Source organism: Aulonocara sp. 'chitande type north' Nkhata Bay, linkage group LG12 (genome assembly GCF_057382095.1).
Source record: "Aulonocara sp. 'chitande type north' Nkhata Bay isolate Kocher_YH1m ecotype deep benthic linkage group LG12, A_spYH_male_GT1.1, whole genome shotgun sequence".
Taxonomy (NCBI): domain Eukaryota; kingdom Metazoa; phylum Chordata; class Actinopteri; order Cichliformes; family Cichlidae; genus Aulonocara; species Aulonocara sp. 'chitande type north' Nkhata Bay.
The window spans coordinates 16765626-16772545 of record NC_141355.1 but is presented as its reverse complement, the minus strand read 5'-3'; positions in this window follow the sequence as shown (position 1 = coordinate 16772545).

Genomic DNA, 6920 nt, shown 5'->3' with positions numbered 1-6920 from the left:
GAGGGGAGGGAGAGAGGACAAAAGACACACTAAAGAGAGCCAGATATTAATATGAATTTCATTAATGATCAAATGTAGAGAGGTGTGTAAACACATAGAGAATGAAGAAAAAAGTCCCACGACATGGTAAGGAAAGGATAAAACACACCAACTGTGCTGAAAACTGTAATAGTTATGCATCTGTTTAAATGCTGCTGTGACATGCCATATTTACCATCCATTTGTTACCACAGCACCAGACGTAATTATAACAAAGAGTTGACGCCAGTCCACTTCAGCACTTCTCCACGAGTGAATTGTCTTTACTGATATTTGTTGACATTTTAAGTTATGGCCAACTATTCTAAACTTTGTGTTTTTAATCTGTGTTTTTCACTGCCATAGGAAATTGTTAAATAAATCCTATTCTTGCCTGCTTGAAGTTAAACACATTCATATTCTTAGTTGCATTCTTGTTTCAGGCCAATGCAATATCGAAATGGTCAGTTTTAATACTGTCATCTGAAATTCAAAAGGTGAGATTATATTTTATTTATAGCTCAAGTTTCGAAGACTGATCTGAGGTCTTGGCTGCTCGTGTGAGTGAAATACTTTTTCCCGCAGGGGGCGCTGTTTCATCACAAAATAAATATGGACTTGTAGACTTCTTCCCCCTATCTCAAGGACCATATTTCCCTTACCTTGATGGAAGGTTTTTGTGTGTGTGTGTGTGTGTGTGTGTGTGTGTGTGTGTGTGTGTGTGTGTGTGTGTGTGTGTGTGTGTGTGTGTGTGTGTGTGTGTGTGTGTGAAAAAAATTGGAGCAAAACTTTTAAACAGGAGCCACTTTTCTTATTTATACGTAAATTCCTGAAAGACAGTCAAACTCAAAGTGTTTGCAGCATAGATCCAAAATCCCCTCTTGTGTTTGTCATTCACACTGTAAATAATTTAAATATATAATGCATTATGGAAAAGTTCAACATGTATTTCCATTCATATCATTTTCTCACAGCTCCCTACTTATGTACTGTATTTGGACATGCATGATAACTTGTTTACAGAATATAGGACATTCATTTGAGTGCAGCTATTATCTTGGAATAAATGTAGCTACACATTTAAACATGTGGTGACCATTTTGCTAAAATAATTGAGCCATTAAGCTGTTTCAGCTGCAGAGTTGTTAGTGCTCCAGTGATAAATGACAAAGCTCTGATGCATTCTTTCCTCTGTGATCATCTACAATATGTTGGATCTCAGCTGACCGAATAGCTAAAGGTAAACAGACTTTGTTCTCATTTTGTGTGGTCCCCCGAGAACCAAAACATCCTTACAATTTGGCGTCTGGACTCAGATAATGTGAAAAGGCGAGGTCAGAAAAGCAAACATAATTTATGTGTACCAACAAGTATTAGAATAGAGCTGAATGGTGCCTGTGACCGGAGCGGAGCTGCAGTTACATCATTAGAGGAGTTGTATCTGCCACGTTGAGAGAAAAAAAAAATCTGAGCTCTCACAGGCTAGAAGACATGCCAACCGTAGATCTTTCTTCTCCATGTGTGAAATTGCCAAAACAAAATACCAGGTTTGAATTCTTGGAGATCAAAGGGATATAAATATAAACCTTTTATTAATAGTTTTTCCTGTGGATCACCTTTTTCTAGAGTAATTTTAAAATAAGCAGAATGGAAGCAAAGATTAATTCTGCGCTTTTACCTCCGCCTTATCTCACTGCCTTCCCCCAATCCTCTCAGATGAAATTTATTAAAAGATCAATCCCAGCATATTACTTTTTTTTTTTTTTTTTTTTGCTTGAAAGTATCTCCTGCACACATACACACACACAAACACACACCTGTCGTGTACAAATTGCTATACTAATTAGAGCTGGACGATTCGATATTGTGTATCGGTCTGATACTGACATAAATTACTGGATCAGATATCGGAGAGAAATAAAAAATGTCATCCGATCCATTAAATATCAAAAAAGCACCTCACAAAACTTGCAACATGGCGTAACTCGGCTCATAGCCGCTCTATCACGTTGCAGCAGTATGCATCACGTGATAGAGCGGCTGTGTGTATTTGTAGCCTTGCTACCAATCTGGCATTTCATCTCCCAGGAAGTTATCCCAGAGAGAAGTAAAGCAAGTGTGTAAGTTAATCTCTGAATGTTTGTAAAGCATTCCCGCGTTAAGCTTAACAACCAATACATGGAGCGACTGCCTCTCTCCCTCCCTCTCCTGCTGCTACTTCAATCCTGGAACTGATCAATGATCAGCTGATCGGCTTTTGTGTTGCGAGTCCGTCTCTCTTGTTTGTTTATTGCCCACTTTGCGCCAGAAAGAGGAAACCAGCGGCTGAACAACAGCAGCACGTTTAAGCTTGATAAGCTGTTGTTAGAATTTATTTAATATTACTTTGTACACCAGGATCTTTTTCTATGTAGCTGACGGCTGGTAACTGTGCAGGGGCGGATCTAGCAAAGTTTAGCCAGGGGGGCCGATAGGGCATGAACAGGGAAAAGGGGGCGCAAAGACATACTTTTCTTTCTTATTCTCATTTAAAATGTCTAGCTTTTAATAAATAATTATCCAAATCTTACACCCAAAGTTTTAATCTGATGTAAAATGTATAGAAGTCCATTACTGTATATAGTAACTGTTAAGTCTAATATACCCTAGTAAGCTAGTACCTTTTCCTTTGGGAAGGTACGATCTGTGCAGTCTGCAATTTTGTTGAAGAAAGATGTTGAATCTATTTAATTATTCTTGAAAAATAATTGATTTCTGTGCATTTCTTTCACACTGCATCAAAGTTGATTATGTTAATTAAGCATCATGAGGTGGAGGGTGGGTGGTTCCCTATCTTTATTTTTATTTTTATTAATTTTTTTTGCTGGGAGTTTGCAACCCTATTAGTTAGGTTGCTTACTCTTTAAAATACCAGAATAGGGAGGATGGAGTAGGTTTAAGTTCATTAGATTGATCAGTATTGCTGAACTATGAAATATTTTAGGTGCAGTGTATTTTTTGCATACAGGGATAACAGAATAGCTTTAGTGTTTTTTGGTTTTTTTTTAACTTGAGTATGAACTTATACAAAAAGCAGCAAGATATTAAAAAAAACAGTTTTATTGATTAAAAAACACACTATATCGGATTCATATCGGTATCGGCAGATATCCAAATTTATGATATCGGTATTGGTATTGGACAAAAAAGTGGTATCGTGCCATCTCTAATAATAATAATGACATGGTTTGACCTTCAAGGTTCTTTATTTGTCACATGCATAGTTATACAAGTATAACACACAGTGAAATGTAGCCTGACACGCTCTTCGACATGTGCAAAAATTGGGGGGGGGGGGGGGGGGGGGGGGGGTGTAGAGGAAGAACATTATATATATATATATACAGACATATAGTATATACACTGGGTGAATGTGCAGTAGTAGCAGCAAGCAGGTGAATTCTGTACATTAATATGAATAGACATCTGACTATTTTACAGGATAGACAATATAAACATATTTAAAATTAAAGGAATTGAAATGTACATTGTGCCTTGGTTTAGAGTGTCTGGAAGAGAGTCCTGTCTCAGTCAATTATAGATGATGTGAGAGGGCGGGTGTGTGTGTTTAGGGCACGGATGGCTTGGGGATAGAAGCTCCTCTTGAGTCTCTCTGTCCTTGCCCGGAAGATGCGGAACCTTCTACCAGATTGCAGAAGTTGGAACAGTTTGTTGCCAGGATGGGACGGGTCCTTCAGTATCTGCGCTGCTCTAGTCCGGCATCTCCTGGTGTAGGTGTCCTGAAGCGGGGGGAGAGCAATCCTGCAGCAGCGTTCTGCTGTACGGATCACTCTCTGGAGAGCTTTTTGGTCCTTCACACAGCTGTTCCCAAACCACGATGTCATGTTCTGTGTGAGGATGCTCTCCACAGCGCCTGTATAGAAAATCCTGAGGATCTTTGGAGAGACCCTGAACTTCCTCAGTTGTCGTAGGTGATACAGGCGCTGCCTAGCCTTTTTGGTCTGGACCTGAATGTGGGCAGCCCATGTCAGGTCTGAGGAGATGTGGACACCAAGATACTTGAAGGACTGCACCCTCTCCACTGGCGCTCCATTGATGATGATGGGCTTGTAGTCTCTGTGCTGACCCCTTCTGAAGTCCACCACCAGCTCCTTGGTCTTGCTGACGTTCAGCTGGAGGTGGTTGTCCTGGCACCACGATGCCAGATTCTTCACTTCATCCATGTAGGCCGCCTCATCGTTGTTGGAGATGGCACCCAACACCACTGTGTCGTCAGCAAACTTCACAATGGTGTTGGAGCCATGGGTGGCCACACAGTCTGAAGTGTAGAGGGAGTAGAGCAGTGGCGAGAGGACACATCCCTGAGGGGCTCCTGTGTTGATGGTGATGCTGTTGGAGAAGCACCTGCCCACCCTCACCACATGAGTTCTGCCAGTGAGGAAGTCCAACACCCATGCACACAGACGGCTGTTAAGTCCCAGATCCCTCAGCTTTGTGAACAGTCTGCAGGGCACTATTGTGTTAAACGCTGAACTGTAATCAACAAACAGCATTCTCACATAGTTACCCTGTTTCTTGTCCACGTGGCTGAGAGTGGTGTGTAGGACGTGGGCGATGGCATCCTCTGTGGATCTGTTGGATCTGTAGGCGAACTGCAGCGGATCTGTGGTGTCTGGGATGGAGGAGGAGATGATGTTCTTCAGCAGCCTCTCAAACACCTTCATTACTACCGAGGTCAGTGCAACTGGCCGGTAATCGTTCAGGGATGAGGGTTTGCTGTTCTTGGGCACAGGGATGATGGTGGATCTTTTGAAGCATGTGGGGACCACAGACTTCGCCAGGGACTCGTTGAAGATGTAAGTGAACACACCTGCTAGCTGGTCAGCACAGCAGCGCAGCAGACGGCCGGTGATGCCGTCTGGCCCCGGCGCTTTCCTTGTGTTCACTCTCCTCAGTGCCGCTCGGACGTCATGCTCCGCGATGCTGGTCACCGGTCTCTCGCTGATGACGTCACTGTCCTCGGTAGTCAGGCGGTAGATAGCATTAGCCGCCTGGCTAACCTCGAAACGGGCGTAGAACCGATTCAGCTCGTTGGTGAATGCAGAGTCGGCGTTGATCGGCGCAGTGTCCCTGGCTTTGTAGTCCGTAATGGTGCGTAGTCCGTGCCACATACTCCGTGTGTCGCCCTGGTGGAAGCGGGACTCCACACGTTCCCGGTACCTGCGTTTGGCATCTCTCACCGCGCGCCGCACGCCGTATGAGGCCGCTTTGTAGGCGCTCATATCGCCAGTGGCGAGACCCGCGTTGTAGGAGGCGGTCCTGGCATTTACTGCAGTGCGGATCGATCTGTCCATCCACGGTTTCTGGTTTGGGAATGTGGTGACTCTCGCAGTGGGGATAATCTCCTCCGCTAGCATATTGACGAAGCATACTGCTACTTCCGTAAACTCGTTGATGTCGACTGCGCATGCTCTGAACATGTCCCAGTCTACGTCGTTGAGTGCGTCCTGCAGCGTAGCTTCTGATTGGGCAGTCCACCGTTTTACCTCCCTCTTGGTCACGTCTTCCCTCCGTATGCTTTGTTTATACTGGGGAATGAGGAAGATAGCGTTGTGGTCAGACTTCCCAAAAGCCGGGTGTGAGACAGCTTTGTAGCCCTGCTTGTATGGCGTGTAGCAGTGATCCAAAATCCGATCCCCTCTCGTTGGACACGAGACATGCTGGTAAAAGTTTGGCATGACTTGTCTGAGGTTCGCTTTGTTAAAGTCTCCTGCTACAATGAGGGCTGCTCCCGGGTCCTTGTTTTGAAGCGAGCTCAGCACATCATGTAATTCGGACAAAGCCATACCTGTGTCCGCTTGGGGTGGGATGTAGACCGCCGTGGCGATGACTGAGGTGAACTCACGGGGCAGATAGAAAGGGCGGCACTTAATGCTCAGGAACTCCAGATGTGGCGAGCAGCCGCTGGAGAGTAGAAATGCTCCTGGCATCACACCACTTTCTGTTTATCATGAAACACACTCCCCCACCTTTGGTTTTGTTCGACTCTGCCGTTCTGTCCGCGCGGAGCACAAAGAATGAATCCGACGGAGTTACGGCCTGGTCCGGCACGGTGGGGGTCAGCCATGTCTCCGTGAAGCACAGAATGTTGCAGTCCCTCATGTCACGTTGGAAGGTGACCCTTGCTCTTAGGTCATCGAGCTTGTTCTCCATGGATTGTACATTGGCCAGTAGGATACTGGGCAGTGGTGCACGATGCGCCTGCTGTCTCAGTCTGTTCCTAATACCAGCGCGTTTTCCCCGGCGCTTCTTTGTTCTGTGGATAGTCGGAGCGGAGCGGTCAGGAAGGCGTCTGGCGTCTGGACGTGGCCGCGCCATCTTGTTCACCTTTATCTTGCCTTCACTCCAGATGGCTGCTCTCAACAAGATGGCCTTTTTCAGTTCCAAATGACCTTTCAGTATCTTTGCATCGTTGTTATAGTAATATCATGAAGCATATAGTTCATTGTCGATTGTCTAACCATAACAACTACACACCACAGCTATCTGTTCAGTTTGTCAGTCAGTCTGAATCTTGAATGGTAACTTTAGTAGACACAAGCAACTAAGGCAATACATCTGCCGGCTTGTTTTGGCAATCAAGCCTGTTTTAAAAGTAGCCGATTATTAGACTTTTTGGAGCGAGTGAGTCGTACCTACATGTGAGAGGGAGCTGGAGTGCCCTCCTTCACTCAAGCAGCAGACACAATGAACATCTGGATCTCATCCCCCTGTAAGGGAAAGCTAATAATCACATACCTGAGCAATCACTCTTGACTTTTTTTTGGGTTCAGCAATGGCGAGCTCGGAGCTTTAATTATTGCCTCCATTTGTCAGCAGCGTAAAGCTTTCCATAGGTACGG